Below are 19,446 nucleotides of genomic sequence, written 5' to 3'. Positions count from 1 at the left end.
AAAATGTTTACATTAGCAAAGAGGAATGGTCTTTACTCAGTAATGAGTTCCAAATTAATTAGTATGAGTGTTCAAGAAACTAGGACAAGAACAGCAAAATATAAAGTAAAGCAACATAAGGAAGGGATGTTGGAAAGGGAGAGGTAAAATAAATCAGAAACAGGAAAAAAGAGAAAACTTTCCTTGGAAAGATAATAAAATTGACAAACTTCTAGCAACAGTGACAATAAAGAGATGAGGCATCATTACCAATAATAGAAATGAAATTGGTTATCACATGCAGTCATTAGTAAGGAAAAGTAAGAGAATATTATAAATAATTTTTATGCATATAAACTGAACAACTTAAATGAAATGGATCAATTCCTTAAAAAACACAAGTTACCTAAAACAACCAATGTAAAATAGACATTCTTAGTGTTACTGTCAAAAGCAAGTGGAATTTTTAAGTAAAAGCCCTCCATGAAAATATGAAGAGGTTACAAAACACTTAAAGAAAAATTGACACCAATTTTACATAATGATTCCCAGAAAAATAGAAAGAGGGAATGCTTTATAACTCCTTTAATGAGGCTAGTATTGCCATGATATTAAAATCATACAGATAGCACAACAAAGAAAGCTATTATGCAATATCTCTCATCTTGCTGGATATTAAATCCTTAACATACTGTCCAATTGTTACCAGTAATGTCTAAAAAGAATTGTGCTTCACAATTATCTTAGTTTTCTACTGCTGGCATAGCAAGTTACCACAAACTGAGTGACTTAAAACAATGCATATTACCTTACAGCTTTGTGGGTTAGAAATGGATCTCACTGAATTAAAATCTAGGTATTGGTCACATTCCTTTCTGGAAGCTGTGGGGAGAACATTTCTTTGCCTTTACCAGCTTCCATGGCCACCCACATTCTTTGGCTCATGGCTTGCTTCTTTTATCTTGTAAGCCAGCAATATTGAAGCTTCCTAACTATTCTTCCACACTTATGCCTCCTGGCCACAGCTGGGCAACATTCTCTGTATTTAAGAATTCATGTTGGTGAGTGAGGGAAAAGAATTCAAGTGATTTGAATGGGCATGCATTATCAATCATGGATAATCTTCTCACCCCAAAGTCCCTACTTTAGTCACATCCCCACAGTTTCTTTTGCCATGTGAGGATAATGTTTAGTTTCTTAGGATTCAGAAGTGGATTATATTGGGGGGCAATATTCTCCCAAATGCAGTTTATTCTAGTTACAACAGTCAATGTAATTCACTATATCAACAGAAGAAAGAAAAATCACACGATCATACCCTTTGTTAGAAGGAGCATTTGCTCAAATTCAGCAATCATTCATGATTTTAAAAGACTTTTGCAAATTAGGGACAATAGAAAGCTCAATTTAATAGTATTTACAAAACTACTTCAGGCAAAAGACTGAAGGGATACAATCCTAAGATAAGAAACAATATATGATGTCCACTGTCATTAATGATATTCAGCATGGTAGAGGCTCCATGCTGGGCAAAAAGACAAGAGATATACAATAAAAGGATTCAATCCAGAACATATGCCTTCTTAAAAATGAGTAAAAATCGAGCAACCACAAAAATATTTTTCTTCACGTATGAACAAATTCAAATGGATCAACAAAATAGAGAAAGGCTCAATATCATTAGTGAACAGAGAAAAGCATAAACTGCAATAAACAAATCCCATAGTTGCAAAAATTATGAAGTCTGATAATAACAAGCATGTGTGAGAATTTGCTGAAATGGAAATTTTACACATTGCTGATGGGAGAGTTTGAAAATATATATCTTAGTTTCATGCACTCGTGCACCAGGCTACAAATTCAAGAACATCAGTAGTAATTTTTTTTGTAATCATATGACTTGAAAAAACCCATCAGTGTAAACAAATTTTGCAGTATAATCACAAATCCAGTCATATTAAGTACTAAAAATAAAAAACTGCAATTATAACAAAAGAATGTATTTCATTTCACGAACATGAAGCTGAGAGACAAAAGCACTATGCAAGTTACACACACCTTAAGAGCACAGAGGCTAAAATCTCCACTTCGGACACCCACGTCCTATATCCAAATGTCCAGTTTAGGTGTCAGCTACCCCACATCCAATCTGCCTTCCTGCTAACGTGCACTCTGAGGGCAAAAGTGCTTCAGTCCCTGCCACACAATTGGAGACTTAGATTGAGTTCCAGGATTCTGGCTTTAACCTAGTGCAACCCTGGCTGTTACACGCATTTTGGGAGTGGGAAGTTTTCTTCTCTCTCTCTCCATTTCAAATAAATAAAAATGAACAAGTTATTTGATTCTTATAATGGATTTATACATTAAAATCTCATTTACATGACATTCAGACATATTGAAAACTAAAACTATACAGAGATGCAAACCTAAGTGGTACAGCTATAAATTTTCGACAAAAGTTAAGAAAGTAACATTGGGAGATAAGAGGAAATTTCGATTGCAAATGCAAGATGTGGGGCTGGTTGCATTGCCCAACAGGCTAATCTCCACCTTTAAGCACTAGCATTCTCTGACCTGGGAGGGCAGCTGAGGGTAATCCAAGTCCTTGGGACCCAGTACCCATACAGGGGACCTGGAGGAAGCTCCTGGCTCCTGCCTTTGGATCCACTCTGCTCCAGCCATTGCGGCCATTTTGGGAGTAGACCAGAGGATGGAGGATCTTTCTCTCTGTCTCTCCTCTCTGTAAATTTGCCTTTCCAATCAAAACAAATAAATCTTAAAAAAGAGAAACTGAAAAGATAAATGGGCCTATTGCTTTTCTACAGAACTAGCAATATTCTCTTTCTTGACCTATATGATACTTTATAAATGATTGTTAACCAGAAAACACTTTTATGTTCCTTTATGTTAGTATGTTTTATTTTAAAAGAAAGTCTTGCTAAATGATTTCACAATAATAAAATGCATCTTAAAAAGCAAACAGCTACATTCATATAAAGAACTTGAAAATAGTGTGGTAATAAAAACAGGAAGGAAACAATACATGTAAGGGCAAAAATTAATAAAATAGACATAAAAATATAGCATTGGCAGAAATTAATTCCTAGCAATATTAATCAAGTAGACACATGACAAACTGTTCTAATGGGGGAAAAAAGCTCAAAGGCACAAATACATATGACAACTAAAAATAAAGATTTCAATTATAGAGAGTAGAGATACAAGTTTTATAAAAATAATCTGTATTAGTAACTTTGTACCAATAAATCAAAAATATTGAAGGCATGGACAATTTACCAAAAAAGAAATCATACCATAACTATCTCAAGTCAACTGAAAATTGTATAGACCAGTGTGGTCGTTACATGGGCATATCATGATGCCTAGACATTTGATTAAACACCATTCTGGATATTCCTATGAAGATTTTTTGAGATGAAGTTACCACTTTAGTTGATGGAATTTCAGTAAAGCACATGATCCTGCATAATGGAGGTAGGCGTATTGCAATCAGTTGGCAGCCTTTAACTGAATGAAGATTGTGCACCTGAAGGTGAAAGAATTCTGCCAACACAGCACTTTTGGACTTTAACCTTTCCTTGCGTCTCCAGTCAACTGGTCTGCCTGAAGATTTTATATTTTGCAACCCTCCACAGTCACATGAACAAATTCAATGTAAATCCTTCAAGTAATTTCTGAAGCCCATGCAGCCTTGACACCAAAGTTAGACACGAATTGTACGTAGAGGTTCCCTTTGCATTTGCTTTGCCCCCCTCTCTGGAATACTCCCTGCCACACCTTGACATAGCTCTATCATTCATTTAGCCCAGTCTCTGCATTAATGCCCTGTGTCTGAGCACCACTTCCCACTCTATGTAAAAAGAGCCTGTTTTTTTTTCTGAGATGTTTTCTTATTTTTTTCCCACAAACGTTACCACTATTTTGTATATAACAGTTATTTACCTATTATCTGTTTCCCTACTAGAATGTGAGCTGCATGAGAGCAGAAAGCATTTTGCTCAGCTACCTCCCTGGTTCTTGTAATTATTCCTGGTGCATTCTTCTATTATTCTTTTAGTAGACATTCTTCCAATTTATTTTGAAAGACTGAGAAATGAACTGTCTCTCACATTAAGATAGTTAACAACTATACATACATCCTTAATATGTATAGTTGGAATACTAAAATACTTTAAAAGTTGTCAAACTAGGGTAACAATATAAGTTTATTTTAGTGCAAAAACTTTTAGTGAAAAACTTTATGTACAAGGGTATTCAGAAAATCATGGAAAAGCATATTTGAAAAAAAATTTGGGGGTGGGTGATGTGCTGCAGTGGGTTGACCTGCTTCCTGAAGCAACCATATTCCACTGTGTAATGCCAGTTTGAGTCCCAGTTCCTCTGATTCTGATTTAGCTTCCTGCTAATGCACCCCCTAAGAGGTAGCAGATGATGACTCAAGTACTTGGACCCCTGTCACTGAGTGGGAAAGTCAGATGGAGCTTTGCTCTGGCTTTGGCTTGGTCTGACCCTGGCTGTTGAGGACATTTGGGGAGTGAACCAGTAGATGGAAGAGCTTCTCTTCACCTCCCCTCCTCTCTTCCTCCCCCTCCTCCTTCCCAGACGTAGATCTCTCTCAATCTCTCTGAGTGTACCTGTTGGTATGCCTTTAAAGTCAATGAAAAGAAATACACACTTAAAAAAAATCCTGCATGGTACGAAGTACTACGCAACAAGCAAAAATGTATTACATGTGTTGATATGGAAAATGTATACATGTAGAATGGCTTTATATATGTGTGTGTACTTAAAACGCCAAAACTAGTAGTATATGTTGCTCATAGCTAAATATGTACTTAAAACCATATCATAAATTGGAATGGCGCATAGTCATCTCTGAAGAATGGGGAAAGATTTTTGTTATGGAAATACTGGAAAGTATCTGATTTTCTATCAGTGAAATGGTGGATAAGCAAATCATATTTTCTTTCAATAAAAATGTTTCTGGGTAGTTAAAATGAATGAAGTAGAGCTATTCCTGCAGCCTGGAAAAATCTTAGCAACATGATGTAGAATAAAACAATTTGCAAAAAGGATTTGTCAATATGCTACTATCAGGAGTCTACAATCTTGGACTAAATTCGGCTCACAATCTGTTTTTATGTGGCTTACAATGAATGGTTTTTATATTTTTAGTGGGAAAGAGGATGTAGAGGAGGAAGAGGAATGGCTGTATCCTGTGAATCCTTAAACCTTACTAGTTCTTACTAGTGGCTCTTTACATATTAAGGGTTTGCTAAGCCCTGCAATACAGGTATGTGCATTAGTTTACTGCCACTTGGGGAGTGAGTGAGTAGAAAATATTTTTTTCTGTCTCTCCGTCTTTCTGTAAATACGCTTTTCCAATAAAATAAATAAATCTTTAAAAATTAAAAAATAAAAATGGGAAGCCAATTGGCAAAAGAACTTCAATCTGAGTATTGATATATAGGTACTTACCACATCGTTTTCTGAGCTTTTGTATTATAAAAGAGTCATTAATTCCCATTCCATCTGCCTTACTTTCTCTCTGTTTCTGAAATTTTCTCCTGACGTATGGGGATTGGCCCATTTCAGCATCATTTGTGACTCCATTTTCTACCATTACTGACTACAAATATTTACCCAAATAAAAGAGGACATCTGTGAGTCAAAGGACTTCACACTCCAATGGAGTTTCACCAGTAGTTAAAGTGCTTGCTCTTAGGAAAACACTTTGACCTTTTTCTTTTCATCTTGTAAATGAAATATTGGGGTTAGATAGCCTCAAACATATATATATATTTAGAAGAAAAATGGTGGATGGAATAGGACAGACTTTTTTAATTTCATGAAACTGTAAAACTTTCAGTTAAATATGTGTGTTTTTAATTTTGTGATGAGTTGGGTAGATAATGTGATTAACATTTTTTTATATGAAAGACAATCACCTTTCTGCTCTGGTCATATAGAGGCAATCAATGTCAACCTACTTCAATCATGTGAGCCAAAAATGACATTCTCCACACATCAGATCTGTGAATGATTTTCTTGAAAATGATGATTCTTATCTTCAAGGAAAGAAATCCAAGTTTCAGCTATAACTTTCATCCGTGAACCTTGAGGTTTCCCCCCTCCCTTACAATCAATTTCATGCATTCTTTTCCCTTCTGTTTGTAACAATCACGCAAAATATGGTCTAAGTTTGGTGGAAGATTTTGTAGTCACAGGGAAGAATCAGGCTGGGCAACATATTAGTACTTCACATGAGTATTCCCAAACAGGAGCATTTCTAATAAAAAAGTTTATTTATTTATTTATTTGTTTATTTGTTTATTTATTTATAGGCAGAATGAGAGAATAAATGAGTGGGAGAGAAATAGATCTTTCATTTCCTGGTTGCAACAACTGGGGTTGAGCCAGGCCATAGCCATGAACCAGGAACAACATCTGGATCTCACACATAGGTGGCAGGAGACCTTGCACTTGATCCATCATTTCCTGCTTCCAAGAATCAATTAACAGGAAGCCAGATCAGTGAAAATGGAAGAACTGGGATCTGAACTGTCACTCTGATAAGGGATGCTGGCATCTCAAGTGGTGGCTTAACTCATTGTACCACATTGCTAGTCCCTAGAATCAGTTTCCTTTTGAGTCCCTCCTGTTCTTTATTCTTAAATAATGCTGTTAGTGTTTTCTTTACTTTTCAGAGCAGCCTCTTCTTAGAACTTCTAGCCCCTGGCTCTCTGTCCTTCCACAAATTTCCCCAAACAGTGCTTCATTCACTCCTATTCCTTGATCTTCATTTTTCATGGAGTAGCTTTCCCCTGCTGTGAAAGTCCTGGGCTTTAGATACTTAGTCTTCCTCACTGTATCCTCATTCAAGTATCTCCTCAATAAAACTGATTTCTACCTACAAAGAAATTCTCCCACTAGGATCAACTTTTTCACCACTAAGCATTTGCAAGAAAATATCACTTGGCTCTTGGTACTTGCATTTGCTGTAGGAAGCGGCCTTCTCAGCTCTAAGGTCTTGATTATGTACAAAGCCTTGGACACTTGCATTCTGAAATTATAACCCTCAGCCCAACCACAGCATGTGCAGCAGACATTCCAGGCTACCTCCCAGGCACCAAGATCATTAATTGACACCAAAGTTGTCCTGGATCCAAGCCTCTAATTCCATTAGAAACTGTTCTGCTCAGAAGGCTGGCTTTTTCCTCCATCTACACTTGATTGGAATAATCTCCTTAATTAGAAGGAAAAATAGGAAAGTGGTTAACACTGTGCAAGTACAATTTTCTCAGATGATTAGACACTTTTTCTTTTGAAATGAATAAATAAAAGGGAAAGGGGGAAGAATAATGATACAGGTTTTACTTTTTAAAGTTTGAATAAAATTAACATAATTTCTCTTTTAGATAGAAAGCACATTATAGACACTGTAGGTGGAAATGTGGGTGGACACATAGGAGGGGAAATGAGAGAGCATTGAAAATACAGCTGAAATAATGAGCCTGTAAAATGAAGAACAGAACCGAGGATCAGACTGGAGGAGGGAAAGATCTCTGCTTTGATCAGAGGCAAAGAGGATGGAGCACAGAAAATAACAGGGAACCATTGAGCTGAGCTGAGAGACGGGCAGACATTGGACCAATGGATCTGGGCATAGACAGTAAGAGAACAGGGAACATTTCACCACTGACTTAGGTTCAAAATTATACTTGTGTTTAAAAGGAAGAAAACACAATACTATCACTCATGAAATATCCAGTTTTACACACACTATCCCTGATGGAAATAGAAGTTACACAACTAAGCAACATGATTTGATTGCAACTAATCTGGAGCAAGCTTGCTAGAATAGAGAACATCGGGTCTTATTTTCATTATGTCCACCCCCATCAAAGCAAGGACAACACAACCCAGTTAATGCACTCTCCCTGTCCCATTCATTTTACAAATGAGGAAATGGAGGCTCAATGAGGTTGTGAAAACAGTGTTCTTGCTTTGTTTTGTCTTCGTTTGTTTTTAATCTCACAGCCTTAGAAGTCAGACAATTAAATCTCTGTGATTTCTATGAAAAGTGTTTTATTGCTTGACATGCAACAAAATGAATCAAGAAATTGGCAGGACTGAAAAAATCATTCCAAATTTCAAAGTACCTTGAGAAACTAGTAGACACATCTGAATTTGGAATATCTTAGTCTAACCTGTGTGCCACTTAGATGGAACTGTAGTTTAGGCTATAAATTTGGTAATACAGGGAATTTTCTGTACCATGTGTTAGCTCTCCAAACAGGCAGTTGGATGAAATGAATCCACGGATGTCATCCTTTTAGCTTTCTCTCTCTCTCTCTCTCTCTCTCTCTTCACTTCCTATGTGCCAGTCCCACTCTCTGACCCCTCTGCCTTTTCACGATCTCCTAACTTTCCTCCATAGGTTTTCCCACTCACATCTTCTTTACCCACCGTGCCATAATGCTTGCTATTCTCTTCTTGTCATCACAGTTGCCATTGATGGCTCGTGAGAGGAATTTTAATAGCCCAGTAAATATGTAGCCCAAATTTTCATCAATGGAAATTGGATCACCCCTACTTAAAGATAAGGAGCATTCTATTTCATAAGTATAATTAACTGTTCAGCATTCCCTAGGCACTCTCTTCCTGAGTAAGAGGGATCTTCCTTATATATTACATTGTAGCCCAGAATAACACCACAAAGCGAAAAGTTTTTGAAGTGATTCTCTACACGCTACTCAAATTTCTGCTTCTCCTGATGGATAATCTGTTTAGACACTTCTACCTTAGTCTGTTCAGGTTACTATAACAAAATATTTTACACTGGGTCATTTATAAGCCTCCAGAATTTATTGCACATGGGTTTTCAGGTTGGAAAACATGCGGTAAAGGTACCAGTAAATTCATTGCTCCTTATAAATGCTGGCTTCTGACTGCATCCTCACCTGGTGGAAGAGGCAAATAAGGTGCCAAGTTTCTTTTACGAAGAAAGTAAGAGTCTTTATGACTTAATCACATCCCAAAGGCTCTACTTTTTAGTATTATTGCATTGAGGATGAGGTACAACGTTCTGGGGGAGGGGAGCACACAAACATAGAGATAGAACATAGCAACATCTTAGAATTTGCAAATATCTGGTCTTTTGCATGCAGCATGTCAGCCCATCAGTTTCTCTGGAGGTTTTCTGGTTGTGTGTAAAATGACTCACTCAAGGGCACCATCACTGTGGTGTAGCATGTGAAGCCACTATCTGCAACACAAACACCATACATGGATGGGCATAGATTCAAGGTTAGGCTGCTACACTTCTGATCCAGTTCCTTGCTAATGCACCTGGGAAAACAGCAGAAGATGATGGCTCAAGTGGGTGGGCCCCTATTACCCATATGGAAGACCCTGATGGAGTTCCAGGCTCATGATTTCCACCTGACCATTGTAGCCATTTGAATAGTGAGCCAGCACATTGATGATATTTCTTTCTTTCTGTCTGTCTCTCTCTCTCTCTCTTATTAATACTAACTGTTTTGCAGGCTTGTACAGCCTATATAGAAATCAGTATGAATAATACTCAAACAACTCAAAATCTGCATACCATATGATCTAGCAATAGCACTCCTAGGAATATATCCAAAACACCTGTTACACGACAAACCAACGTGCACCCCTATGTTTATAGCAGCACAATCAATAATCGCAAAAACTTGGGAGCAACCGAAATGCCCATCAGCAGAGGACTGGACAAGAAAGCTATGGTTCATTTACTCCATGGAATACTACTCAGCTATTAAAAAAAATGAAACGCAGTTTTTTGTGGCCAAATGGGCCCAACTGGAAACCATTATGCTAAGGGAAATGAGCCAATCCCAAAAAGTTAAATACCACATGTTTGCCCTAATATAAGATAAAATTATGTCAATCCGGAAAATAGTACCTGTACATTGTAATACTATTTCAACCTCAAACAGCCTCTATCTACTGCAACAAGATAATGCGATGTAAGCTGTGTATCAACAATCAATGTGCGTCAGACTGCTTATGATCTACCTCAAAGAACTGTAAAACCTAATATACTTTTAATACACTATGTTATTCCGTAATGGGGAGGGAGAGCAGAGAAATCTTACATCACTGTAGAAGGTGTGAGGAAGACGGGAAGTATAACCTATCAGGATCATAACTGGTAACTCATAGACAACAGACTTGAATCAGCATTAGACAATAGTAACTACAAAGGCATATGGGGGACCCAGGAGCGATGCTAACAACCTCTTAACAGGAGGTCATGTGCACAGAGCAGGGGGGACCCCAGGGTGGAGCAGGCGGACAGGAGGAGGCTTGTATCCCAACCCTGAAGACTCCCAGATCCTCACCAAGGACTATCAGTACGCGCAGCAAGGACTACATCCCTACTGCCAAGGAGACCATGGGGAAATGGAGTGCCTTCGGAGGCCAAGAACTCTGAGGTCACCCACCCCCATTTGGATCTACCACATGGGATGGAAGAAGCCCAAATCCTTCCTTGAAGGATCCAAGGTCATTGGAACAACAGCCAGGAGCACTGAGCGGTCCGCAAAAACAGAAGAACAGTAAACTTCCTTCTGGACTAGGGAGAGGAGCTTTCTCTGGTCCTTGCCTGGTTCCGACTTTGGGTCCCCACCCTCTCTTGTAATGACCATCAGGATCGCTCCAGAAACCCCTCAAAACAAATAAACAAATAAACAAAAAAAAACTAGAATAGATAGAGAACAACAAGGAAAGCTTAGAACCAGACAGGAAACAGTCAGCGGGGATGCACTTATAACTCACTGGGTGGGACACGAAAATTAGTTACTCCTCACTGGAGTATTGAAGATTTCTCTGCACACCCCTCCTAAAACTGTTCACCTAAACTGTTGACATATGTCTTGTTAGAGTTATAGAGTTAGACTACCCAAAAAACAGCCAGGTTCAGCAAAATCATGCTTTAATGCTATAAACTGCTAAATACTAAAATTAAAATAGACATGAGACAGCTGAATAGTAATCTATAGCCATTTTAAGGTGTATAGAACCTGGTTGTATGTAAACTAATAATTGAAATGTCAATGCAGAAGTCACAGGATGTGGTTCAGAACTTACATTCTTTTTCTTTTCTTTTTCTCTTTTAACATATTGGTTACTCAATACCATGTCAACTAATTCCATAATGTTATAAATTGTTACTGATGTTATGTCGGGGCTTTTAATTGATCGGGATGATACTCTGCCGGCTCTACCTTCAGACCAGAGATGGTTCCCCAAGAAACCGTTGAACTTATCTGGACAATAAGATGTTGGACTTTATGCTTGGTTGATGCTTGCAATGAAAGAATCTCAACTGAATTCGAACTGTGGTAATACAACAAGGTGGAGGAATCCACCATGGGGGGGTGTTGGGGGAGGAATGGGGGGAATCCCAGTTCCTATAAAACTGTGTCACATAATGCAATGTAATCAATTTAAAAAAAAGAAAATAAATGCTACTGAATTCACACAAAAAAACTAGCTGATTTTGGTTAGTGTTCAAGAAATATTTGCAAAGTAGGTGATTTTACAAGCTAGGTGATCAGGATTCTGCAATTCATGGGACACTAGGTCTCCACATCATCAACATATCTGTGTACGTGATTTGCAAGCAGCAATAGCCACCTGGATTCAGGACACCAGCTGAGTCAAGGAGTGTCTTGGTTACTGGCAAAAAATCTTCGGCATGTGATTGATGCAAGGTTGAACCTCCACTGCCAATTCTTCTCCCTCTCTATCCTCACCGTTTTTTGTACCCTTTAATGTTACACTCATCCATGCTTTGGCCGATGTGGGCAGCAGCAAAGCTAGGACAATTCTGAACCTAAAACTTAAGAGCTTTTGTTTTCGTCAAAAGCTGAGCTAAGCTTCAACAGGTAAGCTATCAGGTCATTAATTAAAATTACAAGTCAAAATGGGTATAATAGTCAAGAATTGAATCATAAACAGTGGTAACATAAATAAGAACCTAAATGGCTCAATAGATGAATCCTCTACCTGCAAGTGCTGGCATCCCATATGAGCACCAGTTAGTGTCCTGGTTGCTGCACTTCCCATCCAGCTCCCTGCTTGTGGCCTGGGAAAGCAGTCGAGGATGGCCCAAGTCCTGGGGACTCTGCACCCACATAGGAGTTCCAGAAGAAGCTCTTGGCTCTTAGCTTTGGATTGGCTCAGCTCTGTCCTTTGCAGTCATGTAGGGAGTGAAAGAGCGAATGGAAGATCTTTCTGTCTCTCCATTTCATAAATTTAACTTTCCGATAAAAATCAATATATTTTTTAAAGAACATAGGCTAAAGAAAAAGAAATGCCGACTCCGCCAGTGCTCCATTTTCTGCTGTGGAACAGTGCTAGGTGAAGCTCAGATTGTCAGCACGGATGGCAGGAATTGTAAAACTGTGAACAGTGAAACTGCTGAAGGATCCCAAGGGCAGAGAATCTTGCTTTTTATGGACCCGAAAATTGGAGGGAGGAAGAGAATTAAAGTTTAGAGTAGAAAAGTACAGAATACTAAAGTGGATTGGAGAAAAATATCTTCAAGGTCCCCTCTGAAGTTGGTCTCAGAAGAGGTGCTTGATAGATGCCATAGCCAAGAGCTCCTAACGAACGGGCTTCTGCATGGAGTTCTATAGCTTAGGAATACAGATACCATCGACTATGGCTGAGGCGCTCAATCCCTGACCACAACTCCTCTCTGAAATTGCAATGCACATATTATGTGCCAAAACTGATGTGGGGAAGGAAGTTTTCCACAGTAAGACCTGACCAAGTAATGCTTTTAAAATTGCCTTAATGGTCAGGTCTTAAAAAACCACACATAGATTTTGGGCCAAAATATTGACTTCTCAGTTTCTGTTTGCACTCATGGACCAAAGTTGTTCACATACCTTATAACCTCTATGCATAGCTTCTTCTAGTATTTGCTATCCCTGTACATTTGAGGTCTTACCTAAAAATGTGTTGTCTATGCCCATGATTTGAAGTGTTTCACTATGATTATTTCTAATAGTCTCACATTATCAAGTTTTCTATTGAGATCTTTGATCCATTTTAAGATTTGTGTATGTGTCTATGTGTGTGTAGAATGACAGGTAGGTGAGTAGGATGAGAAGTTTAAAATCTTATTCCCTTTGTATATGTCTTTTTTTTCTTTTGCTTAATGGCTCTGACTAAAACTTTCTGTACTATGTTGAATAGCAGCAATTAGAGTGGGCATTTTTCTCTGGGTCTAGATCTTTGAAAAAATGCTTTCAGATTTTTTTCCCTACTGTGTAGGCTATTAGATTTAGTTTGTCATGCATAGCTTTTATTATGTTTAAATACGTTCCTTCTATGCCTAAGTTTTCAGATTTTTAAAATAACAAATCAATCTTGAGTTTCATTGAATATTTTTCTGTATATCCGCTTTGAGATGATCAAATTATTTTATCTTTAACTGTGTAGATGTGATACAACAGTTATTGACCTGCATTGTGTTTAACCATCCGTGTGTCCCTTGGATAAATCTCACTTAGTCAAGGAGAATGATGTTTTTGGCGTGTTGTTTGGTTTGATTTGCTAGTATTTGGCTGAGACTTTATGCATCTATGTTCATTAGGCTTATTGGCTTATGTTTTGTTGTCGCTGTTGTTTTTGTGCTTTCTTGTTTGGTTTGGAATTAAGGTAACACTAACCATGTAAAATGAATTTGAAGAAGTTTAATTAATTTTAATTTTTTGAAATAATTTAGTAAGAATTGGTATGGGGCCCGGCGGCGTGGCCTAGCGGCTAAAGTCCTAGCCTTGAAAGCCCCGGGATCCCATATGGGCACCAGTTCTAATCCCAGCAGCTCCACTTCCCATCCAGCTCCCTGCTTGTGGCCTGGGAAGGCAGTCGAGGACGGTCCAAGTCTTTGGGACCCTGCACCCGCGTGGGAGACCTGGAAGAGGTTCCAGGTTCCCGGCATCGGATCGGCGCGCACCGGCTGTTGAGCTCACTTGGGGAGTGAATCATCGGACGGAAGATCTTCCTCTCTGTCTCTCCTCCTCTGTGTATATCTGGCTGTAATAAAATGAATAAATCTTTAAAAAAAAAAAAGAATTGGTATGAATTCTTGCTTAAAATGTTGTAGAACCCAACAGTGAAGATATATTGTCCTGAACTTTTCTTCACTGGAAACATTTGATAACTGATTCAATCACAATATTTGTTATTTGTCTGTTTAGGTTTCCTGTGTCTTCGTGGTTCAATTTAAGTAAATTGTATGTATCCACAAATTTGCGCAGTTCTTCTAGGCTTCCCAACTTGTAGGCATAAGTCATTCACACTAGTCAGAAACAATCCTTTGTATTTCTGTGCAACCAATTGAAGCATTTTATTTTTCACATGTGACTTTTTTGAGGTCTTAAGTCTTTCTGCATACTCTGGCTAAGGGTTTATTGCTTTAATCTTTTCAACTATTCAGAGCTGATCTTTTCTATTTATTTATTTAAGCTTTTGTTCCACACTTTCTTCTATTCTAAGATTTATTATTTTTTCTTTTACTAACTTTGGCTTCGACTTATTCTTACTTTTCTAAATCATTAAGATGCATTGCTAGATTGCTTATTTGATATGTCTCTACTTGTTTAATGTAGATATTGCACCATTCTAAAAATTTCCTCCTAAGTGCTGCTTTTGCTGTACTCTGTAAGTTGTTTCCATTTTTGTTCATTTTACAAAATTTTAAGTTTTCCTTATGATTTCTTCAAAGATCCAATGTTCGTTCATTCAGGACCATGTTGTTTAGTTTTTCATGTGTATGTAAATTGTCTAAAGTATCTATTGATGTTTATATCTAATTTTATTATATTTGCCCAGAAAGGATCCATGCAATTATTTAACTTAGTTTTCATTTGTTGAGACTAATTTTGTGATTGAATGTGTGGTCTTGTATAAGGAATGATCCATATGCTGATGAAGAGAATGTGTGTCTTGCAGCTGTTAGATGTAACATTCTTTAAGCATGTTTTCAGTCCAGTTGGACCTAGTATAACTTAACTCTGATAACTCTTTGTTGATTTTTCTTTTTTGTTATAGGTTTTGCTCATTGATGAAAATAGGGTGACAAAATTGCCATGCATACTGTATTGGACTTCATCTCTCTCTGCATTTCAAATTATATTTGTTTCACAAAGTTGAGTGCTCTATCATCAAGTGTACACACATTCACAATCAGATATCTTTTTGTTGAACTGACATGTTGGTCATTATGTAGTGGCTTTCTTAGTCTCTTTTTACAGTTGTTGTATTAAAGACTATTTGACTGATGTAAATATCTACTCTTGTTAACTTTGATTTTTAATCCTTTCTTTTCACACTGAGTATGCCTTTCCTGGTGAAATGAATTGCTTCTGGGCAGTGTATTGTTGGGTTTGTTTGTTAACTAGTCTTAATGATTTCTATTGAAAGATCTGGCATTTCCCTTAAAAAAGTGAATTAGGGTTTTCTTTCTCAAATATATTTTTAAAGAGTTACAGAGAAGGAAAGAAAAGGAGAGAGAGAGATCTTCTATCTGATGATTCACTCCCCAGTTGCCTGCAAAATCCAGAGCTGAGCCATGCCAATGCCAGGAGCCAGGAGCTTCATCTAGGTTTTCTATACAGGCATCAGGGGCTGAAGAACTTGGGGCATTGTCCATCTGTTTCTAAGGCACTTTAACAGTGAGCTAGATTGGAAGTAGAGTTGCTGGGATACTAAATAGTACCATATGGGATGCCAGCACTTCAGGTTACCTGCTACAGGACACCTTGGGTCCCATCTTCTGCATATCTTAGGATTCACTCTTTGTGTCATACTTTTAAAAATTTGACTGTGTGACTAGTATTGTGGTACAGTGAGTTAAGTTGCAGCTTGCAGCAACAGCATCCCATGTCGGAGAACCCAGTTTGAGTCCTGGCTGTTCCCCTTCTACTCTAGCTCACCTGGGAAGCCAATTCACTTAGGAAACTTAACGGAAGATAACCCAGTTACTTGGGCCTTTGACACCCAATGTGGGAGATCTGGAGGAGATCCAGACTCCTGGCTTCAGTCTGGCCCACATCTGGCTACTGTGGACATTTGGGGAGTGAACCAGAAGATGAGGGATTAGTGCTCTCTCTCTGTCTCTAGTTCTCCTTTACTCTCCGTCACTCTACTTTCAAATAAATAGATAAATGAAACTCTTAAAAAGAAAATTTGACAATAGTGTGTTGACATGAGGATCTTTTTCTATTCATGCCTATTAGGGATCCTATGGGTTTCCTGTACTTGCATTTCATAACTCTAGATGTGTGCAGTTCTTGTATTCACTTAATAAATTTTGTAGGCCACCTCTCACTTTTCTCAGTAATTTCAAAAATAAAAATATTTCCTTGTTTAACGGTAGCTTGCAGTGCCTCCTTTCCTTCCTTCCTCTCTCTCTCCCTCTTTTTCTTTCTGAGATATTTCAGAAGACCTGTCTTGAAGTTCAAGTATTATTTTTTCTTTTTGTTACAATGTCAATTTATTGCTTTCAATTGCTATTTTTGTTTAACTTAATGAATTATCCATTTGCAGGATTTCTGTTGCATTGTTTTTGGAGACAGCCATCTCTGCTGATTTTGTCAGTCATATGTTGCATTGATTTCTTTCTTTTTTAAAGAAAAGATTTATTTATTTTTATTGGAAAGTCAGATGTACAGAGAGCAAGAGCTTCCATCCACTGGTTCACTCCCCAAGTGGCTGATCTGAAGCCAGGAGCCTGGAGCCTCCTTTGGGTCCCCCACATGAATACAGGTTCCCAAGGCTTTGGGCCATCCTCAGCTGCTTTCCTAGGCCACAAACAGGGAGCTGGATGGGAAGTGGAGCCACTGGGTTATGAACTAGCACCCATATGGGATTCTGCCACATGCAAGGTAAGGACTGCCTGACCTCTATCTTTTCCTTGAATCTGCTCTTTGTGTTTCAGCCGGTCTAATGATTCTCCTTCATCCCAGACCTGTCTGCACCCTATACCACCATCTTGCCTCCAAGGTGAGTACTTTAGCCAAGAGGCTACCACGCTGGTCCCTGCATTGATTTCTTTTTTTATCTATCTATCTATATTTTTTATTAATTACATTGCATTATGTGACACAGTTTCATAGGCTCTGGGATTCCCCCAACCCCTCCCTGTACCCTCTCCCCATGGTGGATTCCTCCACCTTGTTGCTGTATTACATTTCAAATTCAGTCAAGATTCTTTCATTGCAAGCGTATACCAAGCATAGAGTCCAGGATCTTATGTCCAGGTAAATTCAACGGTTTCTTGGGGAGACCATCTCTGGTCTGAAGGCAGAGCTGGCAGAATATCATCCCGATCAATTTAAAGCCACAACATAATATCAATGACAATTTACAACATTATGGAATTAATTGACATGGTATTGAGTAACCAATATGTTAAAAAATGATTTCTTAATTTCACTTAGTTATCTATATGTTTCTTTGTCTTTGAGTATCCTACAATCACTCTTGAATTCTTTATCAGTCAATTTATCAATTTCCCTTTCTTCGGAGTCTAATACTGTACATTTTGTGTGTATTGGAGGCATAATATTTCCTTACTTTTACATATTTCTTGTTTCCCTCCATTGATCCTGGCATACATAGCGCATCAGTTACTTATATGTCTTTATTGCACATTTGTAACTTTGAATACTGGTGTGGCAGGCTACCTTTTCTTTAGCTCTGGTTGGACGTTGCCATTTAATATTCCAATGACTTGTTTCACTGCAGTTGATGGTAGTGGCAGTGGGGATATGGGGCAATCCTGGAGTCCATTAAGCATTCCTTGGATCCCTCACATGCAGTGGCTCAGCCTGTGCCCAAAAGAAGGACTCCAGCTATGGGAGTAGTGGTGATGCTGGCAGCAGATCAGCTTGGCACTGTTTGTGGGCAGAGCAGGCAGATTTCAGCCACTTGGGTGGAATTTTCTACAGATACAGGTGTAGTTGACTTACTGTGTTGTTTAAGTCATCAACTTACTTGGCGTTCTGCAGAGTGGTATCCATTTTGAAAGTTGTATATTAAGATCCATATCTAGTGCTGTTCAATTGCGTATTTTTTGCACTAATTCCTTATGTTTTTGTTGGAAGAACCTGACAATTCTGTCACAAGGTAAATTTATGCTTATAATTGTTAAATAATTCAGCTGACTCTATCATTTCATCATTATAAAATGCCCTTTTGTTTCTTTTTGCTTGTGTGTTTTAAAGTATATTTCATTTGATACGAAGAGATGTCTAAAAGTTTGTGGGAAAATTTTTAAAAACTAAAAATAAAAAATAAAAGCTGTTATTCCCAACATAAATGTCTCCCAGCTCAACATCTTTTTGTAAACAATCCTACCAGCCAAGAACTAATGGTGTTAGATTTTTCACAATGTCAATCCAAATTTTTTACATTACTAACTGAACAAAAATGTATGTCCTTTAAAGATTTCTTAAGGCTAGGAAACAAACAAAAAAAAAATAAAAGAGGCCAACTCATGACTGTAAGTAAGGTGGATGCTCAATAATTTTCCGATGAAACCCTTCCAAAGCTGCCCTTGTTTGGGCAGGGCAATAAACAACAACATCGTCGTGGTGGAGTAAAGCTCTCTGGGGAAGCCTTTGCAGACATTTTGCTGCTTTGCCTAACTTGTCAATTAGTTCCACAATTGAAAGATGCTATTCATCTTTGGCCCTTCAGAAAGCCAAGAAACAAAAATGCTTTGAGAATCTAAAACACCACCAACAAAAATACTAAAAAACAAACACTGTTGCAATGAACTTTGTTCTTGAGCAGTCTGCTTTGCCCGGACAACTTCCTTTTTGCTTGCCATTTTGATTGCATTTTGTCTTTAGGATCATCCTGGTAAAGCCACGCTTCATCTCCTGTTACAGTGCTTCTAAAGGTGCTTCTGAAAATTGATCCCACTTGCTTGAAATGTTCACCGAAAGTGAAAGCCCTGTTCTTGTCTACAGTTGATCTGGGCAAAAAAATTAGGCACTCGGTGAGCAGAAGGTTGCTCAACTTCTGTTGTTCAGTTAGAATTGTGTAAGCTGGGTCAATTGAGACCTCCTTGGCATTTGGGATTGTTTCTGCTATTAATCGTTGGTCCTCTTTAATCAGGATACAAAGAGGATTAATTTTTTCCTCACAAATTCATGCGGTTGGTCTGCCACTGTGGGCTTCATCTTCAACACCATCTTGTCCCTTCTTAAAATGAATCATCCATTCGTGTACTGCTGATTTCTTTGGGACATTGTAAACTTTTCATCTGGCACCAGTGTGTCTATCGTTTTTCTACCCAAGCTTCATCATAAAGTGCATACTTGCTCTTGCTTGGGCTTTAGCAGAATTCACTGCTCTTTTCAAGCTAAACTCTTT

General features: G+C 38.1%; 1 long non-coding RNA gene across 1 annotated transcript in view; it reads left to right on the top strand.

The window, feature by feature from the left end:
- LOC131478527 (uncharacterized) overlaps nt 1–19,446 on the top strand; it is a 113,139-nt gene that overhangs the window by 29,169 nt on the left and 64,524 nt on the right. Inside the window, exon 2 of the long non-coding RNA XR_009244538.1 lies at nt 17,003–17,067. This is a non-coding gene — a long non-coding RNA (uncharacterized LOC131478527). The remainder of the gene's footprint in view (nt 1–17,002; nt 17,068–19,446) is intronic.

Source organism: Ochotona princeps, chromosome X (genome assembly GCF_030435755.1).
Source record: "Ochotona princeps isolate mOchPri1 chromosome X, mOchPri1.hap1, whole genome shotgun sequence".
Classification (NCBI taxonomy): domain Eukaryota; kingdom Metazoa; phylum Chordata; class Mammalia; order Lagomorpha; family Ochotonidae; genus Ochotona; species Ochotona princeps.
The sequence above is the reverse complement of the archived record's forward strand: the minus strand, read 5'-3'. Positions and strand labels throughout refer to the sequence as shown.